The sequence below is a fragment of the Callithrix jacchus genome, chromosome 15 (assembly GCF_049354715.1).
Source record: "Callithrix jacchus isolate 240 chromosome 15, calJac240_pri, whole genome shotgun sequence".
Lineage (NCBI taxonomy): Eukaryota > Metazoa > Chordata > Mammalia > Primates > Cebidae > Callithrix > Callithrix jacchus.
In genome coordinates, this window is record NC_133516.1 from 68125914 (window position 1) to 68150559 (window position 24646).

General features: G+C 50.3%; 1 long non-coding RNA gene across 1 annotated transcript; it reads right to left on the reverse strand.

Annotated features, from left to right (window-relative positions):
* Window positions 1-1285: 1285 nt before the first annotated feature.
* On the reverse strand, window positions 1286-23896 carry LOC144579578 (uncharacterized). The gene is made up of 2 exons (XR_013527502.1): window positions 23718-23896; window positions 1286-9984 (listed from the first exon to the last, which is right to left on the reverse strand). It is a non-coding gene; the product is annotated as an uncharacterized LOC144579578 (long non-coding RNA).
* Window positions 23897-24646: the final 750 nt, after the last annotated feature.

Genomic DNA, 24646 nt, shown 5'->3' on the forward strand with positions numbered 1-24646 from the left:
CCCATCCAGGCAGGGTCTCAGCTTAGGTGGCTCTGTCACCCTGACACACAGTAGATGCTTTTAGCAAGTGTGTGTAACTGGCACTCAGGGAGCATTGCTGTGTGAATGCATCAGTGAATGAATGAAATGAATTAATGAATGAATGAACACGGCTCTGGGCCGTGGGTTGTAACCTGTGTTGTTCCCCTGCAGGGCAATGTGGTAGTTCAAGCTTCAAATTGAGTCAGGAGACGGGATTCTGCCCCTAGGTTGGCCCTTAACTGTCCACGCTTGGGCAGTCCCTCCCCTCCCCAGGCCTCAGTTTCCTCATCTGTCAAGGAAGAAGGTTAGCATCAGTGCTCGAGTTCTGCCATCGGGAGTGTCTGTGGATTTGGTTTTTATTCCCCACGGTCTGCCCACCCCATCATGGATGTATCTGGTTTAGGAGCAGCTGATGTGGGTAAGAGGAGAGGGGAAGTCTCCCCTCCCCAGTGAGTCTACACTTGAGACATCCTTTGGTAGGGACAGGTCCTCGGCCTGGATTAGTAGACACTGTGGTGTCTACTGTTCAAGGGACTGGGAGGTGAGTGTTGAGGGGCTGTGCAGAGAATGGTGTGGGGAGAGCTTCCTGTAAAGATGCTCTAAACGAGGAGGTGAGATTTGAAATGAGAAGCTCCGGGGAAGTATACACAGGTGCAGACACACAGTGTGCACACATGACATGCATGCACACAAACACACACACTACACACATGCATGTGTGCACACTCATACACTCTACATGTGTGCGTGCATAACACACGCACACACTACACATGTGCATCGCATGTGCCAACATGCTACACATGTGTACATATATAGATAGCACACACATGCAACACACTGCATGCAACACACTACACACATACCCATAGACACATGCAACACACTGCATACGCACACATGCACATGCACACATGCATATACACATGCGCCCACACACATGCAACACACTACATACATACACATACATGCAGCACCCTGCACACACGCATGCACATACACACATGCACCCACACACATGCAACACACTACACACATGCAACACACTGCATACACACATGCACATACACACATACACATGCACACATGCACCCACACACATGCAACACACTGCATACACACATACACATACACACATGCTGATTTTCCCTGTTGAGCTGTTTAGTTTTTTTCTTCCCCTGAAATGTTTCCAGCATCTTCTTGATCTTCTCATCTGAAATACGATCAATCCAGACCCAGCCAAGGAGCACAGGCAGTTTCAATGTTCAGCAGTAACCACCAGGGCTTTAGGAGGGACGGGTGACAGTGGAGGGGCCCTGGCAGCTGAGGGCAGGGGAGCAGGCACCGGTTGCCCACCAGTGGTCAGCTCCACATGGCCCAGGTCTTGGCACACTTGTCCAAACCTCAAGGAGGGGCCCAGAGACCTTACTAGGGGAGCAAGTGTCCCCTGACTCCAGGCCTTGGGCAGCCTTCTCTGCCCAGCCACTCTGGCTGCGCTGGTTTTCATTGTTCCTCTTTGGATGAAGGACTTCATCACAGCCTTTGTGTGTCTGTTTTGATGGGTTCGAGGACTCTCGCCAGAACCGCTGTTTCCCAGATCTCTCTGTATTTTGTCAAAGTCATCTTTTCACTCTGATATGTCTGTTCCTTTTTGTCTTCCATTTTTGAAGGATCCAGAAACAGCAGTGAGCCCGGGGCAGGAGCAAAGATCCCCAGTTAGCAGCACAGATTTGAGATCATTCACTAATTATTCAATAATTCACTAAACAAAATCTTATTGAACAGTGTTCTGAGCCAGCCACCATGCTGGGCGCTTGTTTCTTGCCTTATGGGGCAACAGAGGAAATATACCCAACAATAAATAAACGATGGCAATGATGTGTACTCAGAAGGGTCCCTGGGCCTGGGAATCCTAAGGCTGGGTGCAGCTGCTCCTGATGGGATGGTGGGCAGAGGCCACCCTGAGAGAGACCCTGTGGGGAGAAGGAGCCAGCCAGGTGGCATGCAGAGAGCAGCATCTGGGAGAGAGGAAACTGTGAGTAGAAATCCCTCCGCAGGATACAGCGATAGGGGACTAGAGTGCAGAAAGGAGGCCAGGGTGACAGGAGGGTCTCGAGCCACGGAGAGGCATGACAGAGCTCTCAGACAGTTGAGCAGGGCCAGTGATAGGTCAAGGTGCAGGAGCATGGAGAAGGACAGAACCACAGGTGAGTCGGTTTCTGCCTTGGGCACTGCAGGCCATTCCTGCACTTTGCTGAGGGCCTATGACATGCCAGAGCCAGACACTTGGCCATGCGTCCCCTGTTCCCAGGAAGGCCGTTTCAGGGAACCCATGACCATAGCCCAGCCAAGATCTGAGTCCTCTGGCCAGATGGGGCCTCAGCGAGCAAAGCAGCAGCTGCAAAAATATTTCCTTGCTGCCTTCCCAGCATGTAGCCCCCGGCAGACTCTCAGCAGAGGTTCTAACCTGCTGGAATTGAACCTGAAGAGCTTAAAGGCGGTCTGACATTCACAAAACAAATTCCCTCACATTCCAGGCATTTCTGCCATTGTGTTCCTAATCCTGGGAATTTGACCCAGGCAAGGACAGAAGGACAGCTGGTCCTGGTTACTAGGACCCCACACCCTGAATTCACCCTCTACATTCACATGGCTTCCCTGCTGCCAGGACTCCTGCCCAGGCCTGGCCACCCACAAGCCTGGCTTTCTGACCTCTGTTACATACACTAGAATACGAATCACAGCTTATCCCACCAGAAACTTCCAAAAAATCTAGACTCCCACACCCATCCCTGACTTGCCAGTTCCAAATCTCCCAGGGAATTCTATATTTTTAACAAGCTTCCTTGTGACCAGGAACCACAAACAAGCCTCAGCAGAGGACAGAAGAAAAACATAGGTCTCTGGAAGTAGAAAACCCCAGCTTAAATCCTAGCAGACTCACTGTGTGATCCTGGGCAAGTTGCTTAACCTCTCTGAGCCTCCCTCCCCTCATCTTTCATGGGGAGGTTGAATGTAACACTGATCCCTCCATCCATTGCAAGGAATCTTTACAAGGTATGTCAATTTCCCAGCACATAGTGTGTGCTTAATCAATGGCAGGCCTTGAGGAGTTGTCTCTGAGGCACACCTGTCTTGCGGATATGAAAACAGAAAACACAGGCTCACGATGGCTCCCCGGATAATTCCGAGGGCCGGTGAGCCGCTCCTTGTCTCTGCTTAGATGAGCATGCTGGAATCTCTCAGGCAGGTCTCTTTGGCTGTGACTGAGGGTGTCAGGCACATGTTCCGCCCAGCAGAGGCAGAGGCAGGAGACAAAGATCCTCCCAGTGTCCCTGGTTCCCATGTGGGTGGGGGACAAGCCCGCACCCCCAGTCTGACAGGAATGGGAGGAGGGACCTGAAAAAGGCTTACAGACAAAAAACAAGCCCCAAAGTAGGTCAGCACTGCCCTGAACACTAACCCACTTCCAGCCCCTCCTGCCCAAAGGCCTGCTGGCCATGGGACTGTCATCTCGCATTCTCTCCCATCCTGCTCAGGCCTCTGACCCTGTTTTCCACCTCTTGCCAGTCTAGGGAGAAGGAGGCTTGAACACCCAAGCAGAGACCATGGAGGATGCAGGGAGGGCCTTCTGGTTTGTGCTGGATGTTCTAGGAGAATGTGCCACCCACCATCCTGACTTTATTTGCAGTGGGGTTTATGTGGGGATGGAGGAGCAATGTGGTGGTCAGAACAGTACAGGCTTTAGGGCCACCACACGCAGTTCCAAACCCAGCTTCCCCGGTTCCAGGCTTCATGGTCTTATGCAACTGGCTCCATTTCTCCGAAGTCTCTGTTTCCCGACCCATAAAATGGTTCAATGAGATGGCGCCTACAAAAATTGTAGCTTGGGGCTTGCAGGGAGGAACACCCCATAAACGATAGCAGCGATGCTTATTATTCTCGTGTAACAGAGGCCACAAGACAGGCTTGGGAGGGGGCCAGACCTGGGCAGGAATTCTGGCTCTGCCCTCCTGGCTGTGTGACTTGGGACAGTACTCTGCCTTATCTCCACCATTTTCTTCATCTGTGAAATGGAGACGCTCACCACCTTGGCTTACGTGAGGATATGTGCATCGATGTTTGAAACAGAACCTCGGCAGAGCAAGCTGTCGCCAGTGCAAAATGTTCATAGTGACAATCAGGAACGGTATGTGAACTTACCCACCACATGTTTATTGAGCATCTCTCCCCGTGCAGGGCCCTCCTGTGAACGATGTGCGAACTTACCCACCATGTGTTTATTGAACTTCTCTCTGTGTGCAGGGCCCTAAATCCAGCAGGGAAGCAGACGCATGAGCTCCGGGTTCGCCAATAAGGGGATGGACGATCCATCCAACTCCGTGATCCAGGACCCTGAGTGGAGAACACCTGGCTTAGTCTAAGCTCTTTGTTCACCAGAAGGGTCTCAGGGAGGGTGCTGGACCCCAAGTCAGCCAGCCAGGGAGGGAGGCCAGGGGCCCCAGCACATCACTCTGCCTTGCCCACAGCATCTTCCCACTTGATAAGCCTCGGCCACTGCCCAAGTGTGCTGAGGGGAGCTGGCCTTGAGCTCTAGGGAGTGGGGTATTCAGAAGCAATCAGTGGCACTTGTGGCTTGGCGAGCTTTCTGGCTATTTGTGACTTAGCAGCTCTCCTGCCACAGCTGCTGGAAATTGAGCCATGGAGACCACTTGATCTGGGGAGCTATTGCTCAAGAGTTCCTGAGTCCACACTGCCAGAATGTGAGCGTCTTTTCCCACCAGCCACGGATGGGTAGCTAAAGGCAGAGGGAGAGAGCCAGGAAGGGCCTGCAGACAGCGGCAGGCCTGAGGGGTTAGAAGGGACACCTGCAGGTCCTGAGAGCCAGGGAGCCCATTCTCCTGTAAGTACCAGAGACACGCTCTTCCCAATAACCCTCCCCAGGAAGTGTCCAGAGCCAGCAGCTGGCCACAGGCTACTGAGGTAGAAATGCCCCAGGCCTTCTCCTGGGGGTGGAGAGCTTAGAATTTGGAGTCTCATAGGAAAGGAAGTAGAGCCTCAGGCTCTGGAGCCAGGTTCATATTCAACCATTGCCACTTACTCACTGGGTCTCAGTTTTCTCATCTGGAAAACTGAAACAATAATAATAGCATTGACCTTGCAGGGCTGTACGAAGGTTTCAATGCGTTCATACAAACAAAGTGACTAGAGCAGGGCTTGGCACACAGCAGAGACTTACTGAGGAGCAACTGCTATGCTACTTCCCCCCTTACCTGTACCTTCACGTCTTGCAGTTTCTGTTACCCTCAGTCAACTGCAGTGTGAAAATATTATATACATATTTTGAGAGAGCGAAAGAAAGACATTCCATCACTTTGACTACAGCATATTGTTACAATTGTTCTATTTTATTGTTATTGTTGTTTATCTCTTACTGTACCTAACTGATAAATCATAGGTATGTATTGGAAAAATCATAGCATGCATGGAGTTTGGTTCTATCCTTGGCTTCTGGCATCCACTGGGGGTCTTGGAAAGTATCCCCCACAAATAAGGGGGGAATTCTGGGTGATTGCTCAGAGTGATCAATCCTGCCGGGGCAGGTAGCTCAGGGGAGCTGAATTATCAAGCAGTTACCTAACGAATGCAGATGGAAATGCAGGTGTGTGTTGCTGCTGGAACACATTTGACACCTCTGCTCTTGACCCCTCTGATCTGACCACAGCTGTCTGTGCAGGCTCTTCCTTTGCACTCACAGGTTATGCTCAAGGACATGCCAGAGTCTTTGCCTACATGCAGTGGGGTAGCAGGGATGCCCACAGAGTCCCATGCACATGCAGCTCGGAAAGTCCCGGGAAGTTAGCACCCCTTGGCAATAGGGAACTGGAGCTGATGGGAAATTGTGGGAGGCCTTCTGTATGCCCCTCAAAGGTCCCTGTTGCCACAGAGGCAGCCTGGACCACACGGCCTTATATTGGCTTCTCTCTCCCTGCCTCACTCCTCCCACTCCATCACTCCTATTCCCAGGTGTCACCTCTCACACAAACCACCTCAAACCAGTCCTTGCCTGAGATTCTGATGTCAGGGGAACCTGTGTCTGTTGTAGGAGCCTGGGTCCTAGCTCTGGCTCTGTCATGCGCACACAGTGTGGCCCTGCACAGGACATTGCCATCCCTTAGGTCTTGGTTCTTTTGTCTGCTCCATGAGTGGGTTGGATCTTTGTGAACTGTGACCTGTGGCATGGATGACTCAGGTATTAGGGGAAGTCTGGGATGCTCCCTATTTGGCCTCACCCTCCCTGCCAGCCTCAGGGCCTCTTCTTCCCCCAGGTTCAGTCCAAGTCCCTTCCTTATCCTCCAGGTTCCTCCCACCACTTGCCTTCTGTCTGCCCAGAGCAGTGTGTGATGATGCAGGGGCTGGTGGCCAGCGTCCGTCCACACACAGTTTCCCACATGCATGCTCATGCCCCGTGCACGTACAAGAGCCAGTGTCTGAATGTGTGGGGCTCATGTGTGTGGGTGTGCACGTTATGCTCAACCTCCAGACTATGGACTGGCATGGCCTAGGGGCCCTCAGGCAATCCAACCACAACTACTAATAGGCAGAGGGGATCCAAGGTGCCCTCTGCCTGAGCGAGGGGCCTGCAGGTCACCTTTCTGCACTGCAGGCCTGGCCAGTCAGGTCCAGGGAGAGCAGGTGGGGGGCATGAGGAGACAGAGATGCTCTCAAGGGGATGGACCAAGTAGGAGACAAGGAAGAAAGGACCTCAGTTACTGCTACCATATGTGTTCACAGATGTCATCTCCTCTTGTCCTCACAACCAAGAGGTAGGGATTAAGAGCCCACTCGATAGATGGGGTAGTGGAGTGTGGAGGGAAAGGGAGTTTATATTGAGTTTGAAGTTCAAATCCTGGATCCATTACTCACAGGCTTTGGGAAAAGGCCTTAATATCTCCAAGTCTCAGTATCCTCATCTGTAAAATGGGCCAATGATTTCTCCTCCTCAGGAGGTGTTGGGGGGGAAAGTGAGCACAAAATGCTTTTATAAAGCCCAGCATTTTCACAGAGAAAGTGGCTCTAAAGGAGGACTATGATTAGAGCTAAGATGACATGAAATGGGAGCCAGAGACTATGGGCCCAGACTCCCACCTTCCCCCGTTACTGTCCCTTTGGTGGCACTGGTCAGTCCCTTGTCCTTGGTGCAAGGTGGAAAGTGAGTTCCTGGGGGCCTCCTCTTCACCCTGCCATGAGTGCACCCACCACTCATAAGCAGAACACTGGGAAAGTCAGCTCTGGGTGGGTGCCTGAGCCCCTCCCACCCTCAGAGACAAAAATAAAGTGTGTAACTGTCAGAAGTATTATGGAACTGTCAAAAGTGTACGAAATCATTCCCGTGAATTATTAATGTCACGAGCCTACCTATTCAGTGACAGTATAAAAAAGAAAAAAACGTTTATCAAAAAAATTTTTAAAAATTAGGGTGGACACAGTGGCTCACACCTGTAATCCCAACAACTTGGGAGGCTGAGGTGGAAGGATTGCCTGAACCCAGGAGTTTGAGACCAGTCTGGGCAACATAATCAGGCCCTGTCTCTAAAAAAAATATTTTTTAAAACATTAGCCAGGCATGGTGGTGTGCACCTGTATTCCCAGCTACTCAGGAGGCTGAGGTGGGAGGATCACTTGAGCCCAGGAATTTGAGGTTGCAGTGCAGTGGCTGTGATCATGCCACTACCCTCCAGCCTGGGTAACAGAGCAAGGTCTTCTCTCTTAAATAAAAAAGAGAGATTTTTAAACAATTTTAAAACCAAAAGGGAAAAAGAAATGCTACAGGTTGTGGGAATAGTTTGCCATGAGTTTCCAAAATCCAGAAGCCAAGTGTTAGGAGAAACCATGGACCCTGGGCACAGAGTGTTTTGGAGCCATGGAAAGGATTGCCCTGCGGAAGAGGGGTCCATCAGCTTCACCTAGGTCCCTGGTCCACGTGGAGCGCTAGATAAGCTGTGAGAATTGCCCTGACATCCATCACTTCCTGTCCCCATGGCTCCTTGAATCCAAGAGCAGCAGCCTCAACTGTCTGGATTTTCACCCATCCTGTTCCAACCTAATTGCCTTTGCCTAGACCACAGTCAGAGCTAGTGACTTTGCCAGCTGTGGCCTTGCCTCCCTAGACTCCAGCTCATTGTGGAAACCACAGAGTCCAGTGCCCCCTCACCTCCACTGCAAGAAAGGCTGGGGATGCAGTCTGACGATAATTGTCTTTCTCTGAGCAATTCAAGGTAACTAATCAGCCCCACGATGCTGGCAGCTGTGACTGCTAATGGAGTTAGAAACTGTCAAACTGAAGGTAGTAATTGTCTCCTTAAAAAAAAAAACTAGTTAATTAGCATAATCAGGGAATAAATGTGCCAATATTCCTTACCCAATGTGGGAGATGAATATGAACTATGGGCCTTCAGGGTTTCCAGTGGAGAGAGCAACACCAGCCAGGAAGTTGGGAGCCACCAGCACAGAAGGAAGAGGAGAAGAGGGCAGGAAATGCCTGTGTATTTGGAGGTGTTACTGTGTAAGTGCTTCTGGAGATGGTATTTTAGGTAAAATGCACCCGTCTTCAAGGCAGTGATGTTCATCTTGGCATTTCTTCAATTCATCCCTTTGATGTGTACTTACTGAGCACCTGCTGGGAAGGCAGCCAGAATTTGTTCTTGGCAAAAAGAAAAAAAAGTGAAGTTCACAAAGCGTACTCCCATCCTCTAAGCTGCTTATCCACCTTCCCACTCCCAAAAAGGTCTGCTCTCTGGGTTGTCAAGGTAAGACAAGCGCTCATTCAAAGTCATATATGTCTGGTAAGGAGACCTAGGGGACCCTGGGAATTGAGAAACAATCATCTCTCAAAGTCATCTCTCAAATCATGGCAGGCATCAAATGCCTGATATTTGTACCCATGTGGTAGATATTTTCGGGGAGACTAGAGAGAGGCATGAACTAATCAGAGTAAAGCAACCGTTCTCTAGACTCGCTCTGTGCTGGGAGTTTACCGTGAGTATGCATACATTTGTTTAGTCCTCCTCAGACTGTTAGGTAGGTAGCATTATTATCCCCATTTTGTAGAGGAAGAAATGGAGGCAGAAAAATGGTTAAATAACTGATTCAACATCAACCCAATAGTGAGTCTCAGAGCCAGGATTTGAATGCAGGAAATCTAAATCCAGAGGTCATGCTCTTAAGCCTCAGTCTAATACAGGAGAGTTAAGCTTGACAAAGCCAAGCCTCTATAAGAGAGGGCAGGAAATAGAAGGGAAGCATCACATGCTGAGCACCTAGCACATGGGAGGCACTGAGCTAAGGACCTTCAAGAGCTGGTCCCTATCACCAAGGCACTTGAGTGGAAGCCAGGACTGGCCGACACATCTACAGTGCAAGGCTCTTGCACAGTCACTTCATGTGCTCTGGGTTTGAATTCTGGTTCTCCACTTACCAGACTAAATTTGGGTTCCCCTGGAAGCTGTCCCTGATACAAGGATTCAAGCCTAAATAGTTCATTTGGGAGGTAACCCAGGACATACTGATAATGAAGTGAGAAAATGTATTAATATTATCTATTGTATAACAAATTTTCCCCAAACTTAGCAGCTTAAAACAACCAAGATTTATTATCTAATCGTTCCTGAGGATCAGGAATCTGTATGTGACTTAGTTGGGTGGTTCTGGCTCAGGAACCCTCATGGGGTTTCAGTCAAGGAGTCGGCCAGGGCTCCAGTCATCTGAAGGCTTAACCGAGGCTGGAGGATCCACTCCCAAGCTCTCTCAGGTCATGATTGGCAGGCCTGAATGCATCACTGGCTGAGGGCCGGAGGCTTCAGCTCCTCACATGGGCTTCTCCATATGGTTTCCCAGGACACGGAAGCAGGATTTTGCCCAGAGTGAGTGACCTGAGAGATAGAGAAATCACAGAGAGAGGGACTGAGAGAGAGAGAGAGAGAGAGAGAGAGAGAGAGAGAGAGAGATTAAGACGGGAGCTATAACGCCTTTTATAGCCTAATCTCAGAAGTGACATACCATCACTTTTGTCATATTCTACTGGCTACACAGACCAACATGAATACAGTGTGGGAGGGGCTGCAAGGATGTGGTTATCAGACAGAGTTCACAGAAAGTGAGACGGGGGAAGCCACAGAGGCCAAAAACAAATGTGATGTCCAGCCAGGTCCCACTCTGGGCACCGAGAGGCTAATCCCACAGGAGAATGCTGGGAAAAAGTGTAGAACATGCCTCAGAGTTATCTCCAACCAACAGGTGAGGATGCTGGGGGCATTTTCCCATCTAATCCTCATTCATCATTGGTTGAAGTTTGCTTCTATGGGCCCTAACACCAGCATTTTCAGCTGTGATTTCCTCTCTCTCACCCTGAGTTTCCTGGTCTGTAAGTGAGGATGGCATCAACACTTTCATGATAGAGTAATTGTGAATTATTATGCCTGGCACACAGTAAGTGTTCAGTAAAACTGCTGGTGGTGTGGCGCTGTGGCTACAATGGTCATTCTAACGGCTGATTGGGATGAAATGAAGTGATGTTAACACCGCTCTTTGTGAATCCCCACTTCCTGATTCTCAGTGCTGTGCTCTTTCCAGCTCAACACTTCACTCCTCCAACTCCAGACAATAACACTTCAGGACTCATGGCTCTGATGTTCATATGAGGCCAGAAACAGACTGGGAATGGGAGCAGATTATGTCAAAAGTTCCTGCCAACTTTCGCATCCATGATTTGTGTGGGTCCCGGGGAGCCCAATGTATCAGCACCCTGGACAGCTTCCAAAGGTGTGGTCCTGGCCTGCCTCCCCTCGCTGCTCCTTCTTAGCAAGGACTCCACAGTACTTAGATGTCTTGAGGCCCTCCTGCATATTAGTAAAGTGATTTGTCTGAGGCTCCACAGCTAGAAAGAGGCAGAGCCAGGACTCAACTGTCTTTGAGAAGTGCCTTATCCTTCTGTTCCTCAGTTCCTCATCTGTAACATGGAAACAAGGCAGGCTCCATGAGTATGTGACTTAGTTTATGCACACTATGCTCTTCAATCACTGTCTGGAAATTCTTAGTAATTTTTAAACAAGGGGGCCAGCATTTTCATTTAGCACTGGGACCCTCAAATCATGAGAAGAATAACACACCTCCCTGTCCCAGAGATACTATTTCCCTTCTTGGCCTGCTCTCTACTCTTCTCCACCCACGGTATGGTGCACACAGCAGGCTTATGAGGGCTACACCAACAGGCTCCTTTGTCTTCTGATGCGTATGGTTAGGTTCAGCTGATGGGAGGCCCTGGCAGGGGACAGGAGAGCAGGAGGAATGGGTGCTTGGGTCCAAGGTCATGCTACCTACTCCCCAGGGGAATGTCTTTCCCCCTGCTCCTTCCCTGCTGGGTCACAGAAACTTGGCCACATCTCTGTCCCTGCATGGAAGCAACAGCTCTGCCCCTGCATGGAAGCCTGTGTGGAAGCCACAGCTGTGCCAGGCAGCCCTCTCCTACAGCAAGAGCAAGACCACTCTTGCAGTGTTCCAAACATCTCCTCCCCTTGGTCCACTTAGATCCAGGGTTGCTGACCTCAGACACCTCATCATCCTCTCATTAAATGCTCCACAATTCCCCCCGGGCTTGCATCTTCTATTCCCCCAGGCTTGCATCTTCTATTCCCCCGGGCTTGCATCTTCTAATACACTCTCTTGTGGAGTTATGGGAAGATTAAATAAAATTGCACATGCAGCACACTCAGCACAGTCCCTGGCACATGGTCAGTACTAGGCAGAGGTTCACTGTTACTACTGGTTACCTAGCTCCGAAGGCCCAAAGCTCTGAGCCATTATCCTACACTGCCGCCCCACTCCCGACACACATATATGCATGCACATATGCACACACATGAGCCCCGCTCTACGATGGACAGGTGGTTTGGTGGAGCACAAGCAACCAAAGAGCTGTATCTAGGAAGTTAAGCTTAGAACCTAAATTGTCCCTAGAGACCTCCTATTTCCATCCCATGGGCTTTGGGCCACTCTCTGACTCTCACTGGAAATTTCTCTCTCAGGCTTGGTTCTCTACACCCTTGATTTTCTTCTGGGAACACAGGCTCTGCATAACAAGGCAGAAGCCAGCACTTGGTTTTTCTCTCTACTTGGATTAGCAAATCACATCACAGCTCTATTCCCTTCAAGTGAATAATTATGGAAGCTTGCAAGACCAGGCAGTGTAAAAAGACCTCCATGTTGTGGCCAAGATGGTACCAAAACCACCAGCCAAAGGTGCAAACAGTGATTACTGCTGCCTCGGCCCAGAGCAGTGCTAGGGACCCTGGGAAGGCAGGCTCAGTTCCCTTCCCCAGGGCCCCATTCTAATAGACTCCTTGACTCCTGAGGCCTAGAGCTACCACAGCCCTTGGGGTGGCCATGTTGTCTTAGGGCTATGTCTGTCCTGCTCCCTGATGCAACGCTGGACCCTTGCAGGTGGGGCGGAGGCTCATAAAATTATGATAAATGAATGAATGAATGAACACTTGAGTCCATAGCCATAAGTTCAGGAGCCAGTGGAGCTCTTCCTGTATTTGAGGCCCAGCGTATTTCAAATCCCTCTCCACACTACATATGGCCTGAGGACTCAACAGAAGGATCCCCCTGCTATCCCTACACACAAGACACTCTCTTCTTAGTAGTCTTTTGATTCGGCCAAATAAATACTCGCCAGGCTGTGACAGTTCTAGTTGGAGGGAAGAAAATGCTCCACTATTTTCATTAATTCCTCCTCTCCCATGTGGCCCAGGTAGAATTTCACAGGAAAACCCCAAGGGCACTTTTAAGAAAACCACAGAGAGAGCTGTTGGCTGGAGGAGCTTAGCTGAGCTGGTGGGGAAGGGATGATGCATCTCTCCATGAAGTGCTCACCCAAGAACCCATCTGTTTTCAGGGTTGGATTCCCCCAGAAACAGACCTTGAGACAAGCAAGCGGTTAATTTAGAAGGAAGCACTAATGGGGCAGGGAAAAGAGGAAGGGAAGGAAATAAACAGTCTATTTCAGAGCAGGGTCTGAGGGATTGAGACCAGCAGCAACAGGGTCTCAATCCCTCTCACGCAAACCCCGCCTTGAAACCATCCCACAAAAGAGCAGCAATCTGGGTACTCATCCTCCCACTCCTCTCCCTCTCCCTCACTGGCCAAGGGCTGCCTCCAGGGCTGAAAAGCTCCCACATGTCCAGCCTCCCCTGCACAGCCAAGAGAAAGCCATTGGGTGGAGGGTGAAGGGCCTTGCAGGGGGAGCTACCAACACCACCATCACCTGACGTGCACCATTAATCAATTAATCACCATCAGCAAGCTGGAGCCTCCCATGATGCACGTGTGCTTAGGTTGTGCCTGCAGGTCTTCTCTTTATAGCCCCAGCAACAGAGCTATGAGGTGGTGTCTGCATTTTACAGCTGAGGAAAATGGAGGCATAGAGATGACTTAACTTTCCCAGGATCTCATCACTGATAGGCAAAGAAAAGAAAAAAAAAAAAATCCTGCCCTAATATAGCTTAAATTCTAGGGTAAGAAAACAATAAATAAAATGTGTGGGATTTTAAAACAGTAAATGCTATGGAGAAGGGGACAGGGAACAGGGAATACTGGGGTGGGGAGAGGTAGAGAATTCAATAGGGTGATCAAAAAAGGGTTCCCAGAGATGACAGCATTGAAGCCAAGACTTGGAGGAAGTGAGGGCAGAAGGGATCCATGTGGCTACCCGAGGGCACCGAGTCCCAGGGAGAGGGAATAGCAGGTACCAAATGCTGAAGCAGGAGTCTTCTCAGGGCCGGGTGCAGTGGCTCACATCTGTAATCCCAGCACTTTGGGAGGCTGAGTCAGGCGGATCACTTGAGACATGCCTGGCCAACATGATGAAATCCCATCTCTACTAAAAATACCAAAATTAGCTGGGTGTGGTGGTACACATGTGGGATCCCAGCTACTCAGGAGGCTGAGGCACAAGAATTGCTAGAACCCGGGAGATGGAGGTTGCAGTGAGCTGAGATCATACCACTGCACTCCATCTTGGGCAACAGAGCAAGACTATCTCAAAAAAAAGAGAGTCTGCCCCCAGGGTGTCCAGAACAGGAAGAGCCAGGAGGACTGTGTGGCTGAGACAAGGATGTGGTCATCTCAGAGGATGAGGGCCAGGTTATGCAGGTCACTGCAGGGACTTTGATTTCTATTGTGAGTGAGGTGGTTTCAGACCAGAGGAGCAGTGTGGTCTGACTTGCATTGAATAGAGTCACTGTGGCTACCAGGCTGAGAGGAAAATAAAGTAATGTGTGAATGAATGAATGAATGAATGAGCAAGTGAATGAAAGAATCAATGAGTGTCCTTATACCTTCTCACAGATGAGTCTTAGCCACTTACTTCAATGGAGAGACAAGGGGCAAGAGTTTAAAGGAAAGCTGGTGGAGCCCACACTGCAAAGACTGGAATTCGGGCCCAGCAGACAGCAGCTGGGCCTGGCGGGAGATGCTGATCTTGGCTGTGTCTGCAGCTGCCCCTCCACCCCTGTGTTCCCACCCTGCCAGCACAGCCCCAGGGAGCAGCTGTGATCACAGACATGAAAGCAAGCCCCCCCACAGAAGATGATCAGAAGCCTTGTGACAACATTAGTCCCTCAGAGTGCTGCTTTCAAGAGGCCTCGGGCCATCCCAGGGAGTCCTTCTCATCCTCCTCCAGCCCCTGGGCTGTGGAGCCCAGGCCATGACACTCTTACTCAAAAACACCACACAGTTGCTGAAATAATAACACAGAGATGAAGGCACCCCTGCTCTGAAGTGAGGGAGATCCATGGATTCCTATGAAGACACCTTAGGGGTACTGGTCAAAAATGTGGCTGACAGATGCTGAAATCTACCCCCAACCAGAGCATTTTGAATCAAGCATTTTTTTCCTCTCTCTCCCCACTCAGTATGCCTTTGTGTTGTAATCAGGAAGTTTGAGAGAAAGGAAGGAAGACAGGAAGTGAAAGGAGAGAAAAATGAAGGAAGAGAAGGGAAAAGAAAAGAAATGGAAGAACCTTGTATGAACATCAGCTATAGTAAGGACACATTACTGAATGCTTTCTATTCAACCCGTTAGTTCATTGAATCCATACAACAGCCCTATGAAGTAAATCCTCTCAATAGGCCTATTTTGCAGATGTGGAAATGAGGCTCAGAGAGGTTAAGTCACCTGCCCAAAGACACAGAGTGGAGAAATGATGGAGCTGGGGCTCCGCGTTCTAAAGCTGATTCTGCCTACATGCAACAGTCTAATGGAGGGCACATTCTGGCCCCATTTCTTGGCATTGTCAAGATTGGACAGCCTGAGATGGCTTCGTCCCAGGCTTGGGGCCTGGGGGAGTGATGGAGCCTGGAGAGGGAAAGACACCAGGTGAAGGATGCAGGGCTGTTCCTGTTTTAGCCCCTTGAGCTCCCCTCTGATTCAGTCATCTGACATCACTCAGCTCCATGTGCCCTGGTTCCTCCACTCACCCACCACCTGTGAGCCGGGTCATGCTATGGAACCTAAGAGGACTCAGACCTCAGTCCTGTCCTCATGGGGCTACTAGCCCAGGAGGCACACACAACTGAAGTTCAGGGTGAACGTTTTCAACTATTCCCAAAGGACGTCCTTTCAATCTTCCACAGGGATTTGACTAATTCCATTCATTCCCACACAATTCCCTGCACACCTCTCCATGACATGCTTTGTGCCTGATCCTGGGGCCACAGTGGTGCATAAGACATGGTCCTTGCCCTCAGGAGCTCTCAGGCAGGAGAAGCTCTCAGGGAAGGCAGATGCACAGATCAACAGAGCCAGAACAAGATTGTAAGTGCCTCAGAGGCAATATTTTTGGAGTTGAGTTTAAACTCAGAAATAGTTCGTTGAAGAAGGTAGAGTATACATTGGAGCCAGGTTTTTAAAACATAATTAGGAGTTTTCTCAAGCCAAGAAGAGAGGCCTGGGCATTCCAGGTGGAGGGAAGAGCTTGAGCAAAGGCCCAGGGGTCTGAAAGGACATGGTGCAGCCATGGAATTTCAAGGAGGACATAGCAGAAAGCAGAGTGTGCCCATGTCTCTTCTTTTCTCTTCCTATGCAGTCTCTAAAAATCCCCTCTACTGCTGGAGCAATTCCGCTCTGCCTTCGATGTGCATCCCTCAAGTGGTAATCAGTCCAGCATTCCCATTGGCGATCTTACCCCTAGTCTCCCCCAAAATTATACAGGCATTCATCCAAATAAAACAGGCCTTTCTCTTGGGGGACGTCTGCTGATGAGTGCTGAGCGCATATGATTTTCCTCACTTTGTTGCTCAAAAGATGGGAGAGTGTTATTTCCTTCCATTGGAGGGCAGGAGTAAGGAGAGAAGCTGCCATTCCAGCGAGGAGGGCAAGTGACTTGGCAGTGCTATGGAAGTGGATTGGGGAGCAAGGAAAAGTGATGGGTGGGATGGAGAGAAAGCTGAATCCAGTTGGAGGAGGCTAAGGGCCCAAGCTGGGCTGCTGGACATACTTATGGGGTAGCAGGTGATGTGGGCAGCTTGACCAGCCTAGGCTCTGAATGGCACATCCAATGGCCACCCCAGCCCTGCTTGGGGTAGGCATAGAGTTGGTGTTTGGAGCTGTCAGAAGTGATTAATTCATCAAAAACACAGCACACTGGAAAACTGGCTCTGACTCAATGGCTCATTAATACTTAGACTCTGATCAGCCGGCAGATGCTAATTAAAGCCACTCCGAATAAAGGGCAGCCTCCTGAGAGCTCCAGCATGAACCTTTCCCTCACTCCCCTTGGCAGGGCACCCTCAGAGCCTGGGGGAGGTGAGCATAGTGGGTGGGCTCTAGGTCTCCAGTAAGGACAGACTCATTCTTGGTAGCTCTTGAGTGACAGAGCCCAGTGGCATTTGGAGAGGATCTCTATCAACTCCTGCCATTTTGCAGATGGAGAAACTGAGGCTCAGGGAGGAGCAGGGGCTTTCTCAAGTCCACTTAGCCAGAATGTAACCAAGCTTGGGCTCAACTGAGGCCTGAGCCCTCCCTCTTCTGTTCCCCTTGGCCCCGTGCAGGCTGAAGGAAGGACAGGAAGGGGAACGCAGCATAGCCACAGCCCTCAGCTTGATCACAGGTCAATGGGAGGTCATTTCTGGGAGGGCTACACTCTTGTTTTGTTCAACTCCACACCCCAGCCCCTAGCCCAGAGCCTGCTTAACAGGTGCTTAACAAAATGCTGAACAAATTCATGCATGAGTGGACTATAATTTTTGCCAGAATATGAACAGGTGTTTTAATCAGGCACAAAATTCTCTGTGAGTTTGGAAGAAGAAATCAAGGAAACCTTCCTGGAAGAAGAAGCATCAAAGTAGCCTTCAAGTAAAGAGGGACAGACTGGCCCTGCATGTGCCTGCTCTGAGCATCTTCTCATTTCATCCTCACAGCCACCCAACGATAATTACAGCAATGATTATATCCATTTTACAGATGAGGAAACTGAGGTTCGGTCAAGTTAAATCTTTTACCCAAGGTCCCACAGCCAGAAAATAAAGGAGTTGGGACTCAGATCCAGGTCTTCCCGGCATCAAAGCCCATCCCTCACCAGCATCTGGAAGTCAGCTCAAGAAGCCCTGTCAGAGGCGAGTCTCCCAAACTCCCCCAGGAAGTGGCCATTGAGCCTCAGGATGCCTACATCCCTCCTTCCCAAGATCACACCTGCCCCCTCCTGCCATAGGGTCTAGTCAGGTGTGTCTATGGAGGGAATCAGGATGGTATCACCACGACCACATCTAGCACAGTATTGCAGCCTGGGAGCCACCCACCAATATCTGTTGAGGGGAATATAACCCACACACCCCCACAAGGGGCTGCTAGGAGGATTTCATGAACCAGACTCACAAATTGAGCGCTGGGAATGCAGTGAGTGCCCTCCAGGAGAAGCAAAGGTTGCATTTAGGCTGTCTATTGTTACTCGTATTCTGGATTCAAAGTCATTCCTGTTCCCAGAGAGGGGCAGACCAAGGACAGTGATGGGTCACATAGCCACAGGAGGCTCAAAGCCAAGTTTTCTGACTCCTGCCTCCCCAGGAAAGGCTCCTCGTTCTCAGAAAACTGCCCACTCAGCCAAGGTTGAGGTCTGTGTCCTTTGACAGCATAAAAGCCCCTTCTGATGAAATTATTCAACTGCAGTTCCACCAGGGAGCCCACATCTGCTCCCTACCTCATGCTGTTCTCACCTCTGGTCCCAATCAGAGGCTGGAGGCGCTGCATGTCAGACTCACCTGGAGTGTGCTAGGGACAGTGCGTGAGCCCAGGGGAGTGTGTGTGCCTACGCCTAGTGTGAGTGTGTATGAGAGTGTGAGGCTGTGTGCAAGCTCAGGGGAATATGCTTGTGTGCACCTAGTGTAAGCCTGTGTGTGAGTCCAGCAGGAGTGTGTGTGAGCCCAGGGGAAGCGTGTGTGTGTGTACACATGCCCAGTGTGAGTGTACATGAGTGTGTGGGTATGTGTAAAGGATGTGAGACCAGTGTGTCTGTGGGTGGTACATGTGAACCCAGTGGGAGTGGGGATGTTGTTTCAGTCAGCTAAGGCTGGTGACACTGCAGTTACAAATGGCCCTCAGTTTCAGTGGCTCACAGCAGCACAGATTAACTTCTCAGCATCTACCGGTTAATTTGCAGGTCACCTACGGCTCTGCTCTCTGTCAGCTGCACCCCAGGTCCTGGAGTAAATGGGCAGCCTCCAGCTGGAATGCCACAGATCTGTGTGGCAGAGGGAAAAGAGCATGAAGGAGCCTTGAGCTGGTTTTTAAGTCTCCTTCCCAGAAGTGACACCTCGCTCTTCCACCCTATTCTACGGCTAGAGTGCAGGCTGGGAAGTGGAATCCTCCCTTGGGGAATCCGGCCAGGAAATACCTGGGAACAAGGACACAGCCTGCACCCCTGTAATTCACGAGGAAAAGCACATGGCTTCCTTGCCTTCTCCCTTGCACGTGGGTCCAAGTGAAAAAGCCAGTGTGCAAATCTGCCCCTTGGGGTGTCTTGCTTCTGGGTGCAAACACATATACGCTGATGTTTCTGGATTACAAAACTGTGAGATCACTCTGTGCAAGAGCCTGTGGACCAATGGACAGGAGCCAGTGCACGTGTGATGGGAAGAATGTGGGAAGGGAGTATGTGTGTGTATCCTCACCCTCATCACAGCACTGTCTGAACCTTTCTGTATATATACCGAACACGCCCTACATTCACACCTGAGCATACGCTCCCTTCCACAAGGAAGAGGCTCTTGCAGATGGGAGGTGAGATGCTCAATTTCCCAGCTGATGATTTAGCAGGTTTATTCACCCCTCATTTGTGGCCATCTGTCACCTTCCACAAGGTGGCTATCTCCACCTGTCCTGCACACTGTGGCTGCAAAGGAATGGTGGCAGGACCAACATGCACAGCTTCTGTCCTTAGCTACCAACTCTGAGGATGGGGTCCCCCTCCCAGTTTCAGGACTGTCCTTCTAGAAGCTGTCCTGAGGGTTAGGAGCCCCATGGGAGACAGGTCAGCCCTGAGCCTCCCCAGATGATACGTCTCTTAATCCTCAGACTCTCCCAAATCTCCAGCAACTTTTCCCTCCTCCTAGTCTGTTCCCACCTTCCCTAAATAGGCCTCCACTGGGAAAAAGCCAGCCCCCAATAATCACTGAGAGAATTGCCACTCCTTGGGTGCTGGTCCTTGGGTGCTGGTCTTTGTGCCAGTACTTGATGTGTTTCATTAACCTGTCATGAAACCCAAAAGATAGGGACTCCTATTGTTCCCATTTGGCCAATGAAGAAACTGAGACTCAGAGTGGTGCCCAACCTGACACAACCCACTTACAGTTAAATTGGGGCTTGTACTAAGGACTTCCTTTTCAGCCTTTTTCAATGGGTCCAGAGTGCTCATGTCACCACCTCCAGGAAGCCAGCCAGACCAACACACTGGAGGGGCCATGGCAGGACAGAAGCCCTGGGTGTGGGTGCTGAGGGAGGGGAGCAGGTGGTCCAGATCAACACTCAGTCCTCTCCCAGGGAGAGATCCTCCCTCAGATAGACCTCCCTCTGCCCTGACTCTGGCCTCTAATATATCCTTGAAACCAGCCTTCTGAGCTGTGGGTGATTTTGTCAAATCCCATCTCAATAACCGCCCGCCCTGATGCCCTATCCCCGTGGGATGAGTCTCAGCCTCACATATGCTCTGCGGAGGCCTGCACACCTCTCCACCCTGTCACCCCAAGCTTCCTCCTCTCTCCCTTCCTCGCACCTCACACCCGCCATGCTCCTTACTCCCTGGTCCCTACCAGGAGCCCTTTCCTTCTCCTTCCTGCTTTCCCTGGTGAATTACTGGCCAAATCAGCAAAGTTCTCCCACAACAGGGACCCCGTGGTTCCCTACCCCACTCAGTGGTGGAATAGCACCCTTCACTCCACAAGGCAACCGCATCTCCACTGCTGAACTCCAGGTTCCCTGTTCACTGCTACATCCCGGGCTAATCACTTAACAAAGATCCTTGATTTCCCCCGCCCCAGGCCAGGTACTAGTCTAGAGGCCAGTGATATAAGAAAATGAAAATGAAAATGAAAGGCAAAATAGAGTGACTCAGGCTGGACAGCAGCTGCCAGAAAGGTGGTCTGGGAAGGCTGGTGGTAACAAACATGCAGAGACCCAAACAATGAGGGGAGTCATCCCATCCATGCAAAGCTCTGCGAGAAGGGTGGGGCTGGTAGAGGGAGGAATGGGCTTGGCATATTCAGGGCACATCCCTGTGGCTGGATTGTAGGCAGTTAGGGGAGGACAGGGTTTTAGCAAGGGAGCAAAGGACTTCAAGAACTTTTTATTGCATCTTTGAATACTCCCGGTCACCTCCTTCAGGGAGCCTTCTCCAACTGCCCATCCTTCATGTCTCTGAGCTCTCCCAGCCCTGATGCCTGAGGTAGGTTCCCAAATATCTCTTGGCCCCCTTAAGATAAAGGAGTCAGCTGGGCACGGTGGCCATGCCTGTAATACCAGCTATTAGGGAGTCAGAGGCGGGAGGAGAGTTTGAGCCCAGGAGTTCAAAATCTGCCTGGGCAATATAGGGAGACCCTGTTCTCCACAAAAAAGGGGAAAAAAAAGACAACATAGAGGAGTCTCAGAGGATGGAAAAAGCATTTACAACAGGGCCTTCCTCTGGACCCAGGCTCCATGGCCAGGAGAGCATCTGTGGGGTTTGGATAATGTCCCAAATGGGGCAGCTGACCTCTGTGTCAGCTCCAGCTCCAGTTAGCAGGTCCCTCGGGGAGGCGGGCTGAACTGGCTAGAATGTGAGGCCTGGTTATTTATGGATTTCAATTTCCCCGCTCCTGCATCTCCTGGGTTTATCACGGGGAGGCTGCAGAAAAGAATTTTGCCTCAGATTAGCAGAGGGATCCAACTGCCACGTGAATCAAACACCCCTATGGGACCCATGGACATTTAGGGGCACTGCCTGAGAGACAAAAAGAGACAGCACAAAGGGTTCTGGGCTGGGAGTCAGAAAACCAGGTTTCTAGTCCTGGCTCTGCCTCAACTATAGGCAAGGCTTTCTCGGGCCCCGGTTTCCACCTTAATGAAGAAAGACATTAATCTAGGTCAGGGATCAGTGAGTTTTTCTGTTGTTTTTAAAATGCTATACAGTAAATATTTAGGCTTTGGGGGCCCTATAGTCTCTGTCACAACTACTTAATTCTGCTGTACAGCCACAGACAGTGTGTGAGCAAATGGGCATGGCCGTGTTCCAGTAAAACTTTAACTACAAACAGGTGGTAGGCAGAATTTGGCCTGTGAGCTATAGATTGGTTTCCTGTGACCTAGGTAACCCTTCTGATGCATCGGTCAGGACACTTTAGGTTGCAAGCAATGAAATCCCAATGCCAACTGCTGTAAGCTAAACATTATCTAGGTCAGAAGGGCTCACGGGGTCACATAAAAGTCCCAGGGAAACATCAGGCATGGCTGGATCCAGGGACTCAAATGATATCATTAGGAATCATTAAAACTCTTTTTATGGGGGGAACAAGGCTGTCAGCATCAAGAGTTCCAGGATTAATTTTGATTGGACCAGCTTGGATCATGTGCTCCTCCCTGAACCAATCTCCGCGGTAGAAGAGACAAAGTTCTTCTGATTGGCCGGGCTTGGGTCATGTGCCCATCTCTAGAGCTGGAGGTGAGTTCAGCCCCACCTAAACCATATGACCTGGACAGGGTGAAGGGGTGGTACTCCTGTGGAAATTTGGGGTGCTGTTGCAGACTGGCCAACATGGTAAAACCCCGTCTCTACTAAAGAAAGGGCAATGTACAGGGCTGCACTTGCATATCATGAAACTTCATGTAAATTAGAACAGCACCCCACTGGGTGGATGCAGCCCCACACTTTGGCTTGGCCAGTGGAGCACAGACTGGATTTCAGCCCACATCGCCCCACCCCCACCCCCAGGACAGACACCTGTGTGGTGAATGACATGCACCTTGGTGTATGGGACAGCCTTGGGAGTAGAGCCTTCTCAGGCTCGTCTCTTCCACTTTTTTATGCTGGACTAAGAGTCCAAGACTTGAGTTGGCCCCATCATTCACTAACTGTGTGACCTTAAACAAATCCCTGTCCTTTCTAGGCCCTCAACCTCCTCATCTGTGAATTTGGGGATAACCATTGATGTATCTTGAGAAATATGAGTCATTTTTACACTGTAAAATATTACACAAACACCAATTATTACTACTATATCTCCTCCCCTTGTAATAGGAGTCCTCGTAACAGGCATAATTCACAATTCACTAGAGTGTAGGCCCTAGTTTGACCGAAAATTTCACCCAAATATGTCTGGGATGCCCCAGGAGACATCTCCTAGGTGCTCACCAACCAGCCTGGCAGTACCATTCGCCCGTAGCAGCTGCCAAGCTCTGTGTCTCCAGCATCCACATCTGCTGTCCTTGCTGATGCCTGGGCTCAAGGTGCTTTCCCCAGCTCTCTCAAGATGCTGGACTGATGCTGTAGCTAGGCATACCTGGGGACAAGAAAGGGCCTCTCTCTTTCACACCTGTCCCCCAGGGCTGGGCAGAGCCACCTGGGCTCAGGGCCTCATGGAGACCCCTGTGGAAGAGACACTTCAGCTTCCACCAAAGCCCCGTCCTCTGACAGCCCAGTCCAGGAGTTCCTGGACTGCCATGATACAGAGAGAACTCAGGAGTCTGTGAACTTGCATGGGGAAAACATTACAACTTTATTCCCATTCATTTCCTTACAGTAAGAATAAAGATAGCAAGCCACAGTGGTGTTAGCTGTACCTATGACTCTGCAGCCAGCAGCAATCACGTATGTTTCCTATCACCTTGCAGTTGTTACAGCAATCTTTTCAATATTGTCTGCATTCATCATGACTTCCAAATCGCAGTAGTGACCAGATCCAATGTTAGTTCTTGTTGAACGCATTGATGGAGACGTACATATATGTATGTGTCACAAATTTGATTTTTAAAGTCTTTTGATAACCATGTTCCTTTGTTATCCTGTATATTGTATTTTATGCATTTAAAAGCATTATTCTCAGAAAGAGTTATGTATCAGCATGCTAAAATGGCCCATGGCACAAAAAACGTCGTTAGATGTCAGGATTCTTACCATCCCAGGATCTCCTTTGCCTTCTCCTCTTTTCTTCTTCTTCCTCCTCCTCTTCCAAACGCATGCAAATAAGGGATGCACACTTCATCAGACAGCCCTAAACCTGTCAGAGTCGCAGCTGCGACAGAAGCCAAGTTCATGCCTGGCTCTCTCCCGCCTCCTGTGCCAGCCCCCACCCCACGCCCTCCCGATCCTGGTGCTTTTTAAAGTGAAAAGCAGGTAGCTGCTGTGCCAGTGATAAACAGCCCCTCCCACCTCCCCTCAGTCTTCGCCCTCTTCCCCTCTCTGCTCACCAGGGCTCCTGCATCACATTCCAGTGCCTGGAGACAGAGCAGGGGTTCTGTAAACAGGCTGTAGGCTGTACCACACTCCCTCCCTCCAAGCACTGACCTTCTCCCCACTGCTGAAGAAAGGGACTTGTGCATGTGGCCCCCTGGGAACTGAGTCTGACCTAGAAATCATGATGACAGCCAGGCTCACCCCAAAAAAATGAGAGGCATTTATTTCTCTCCTGTTCTCTGAAGAGGAAGAGCTCAGTTGTGTGTTCTGAAGACTGCAGGCTTCCCCATTGTGTCTGAAATGGAAGGAGTCTACGGCAAGGAAAGCAGGCCCCAAACCTGCCAGGGAAACTGGGCAGCCATATCCAGGCAGACCTAGATGCAAGCATGACTGCCTCTCTGTGAGGAGTGTGCAATCTCATGGAGATGTGTCACCCTCCTCAGTCCCCATGAGCAACTGAGATTGTATTAAAAGAGGTGTATCGGCTGGGCACCATGGCTCATGACTATAATCCCAGCACTCTGGGAGGCCGAGGAAGGTGAGTCACCTGAGGTCAGGAGTTGGAGACCAGCCTGGCCAACATGGTAAAACCTCATCTCTACTTTAAAAATACAAAAAATTAGCCAGGCATGATGGTGTATACCTGTACC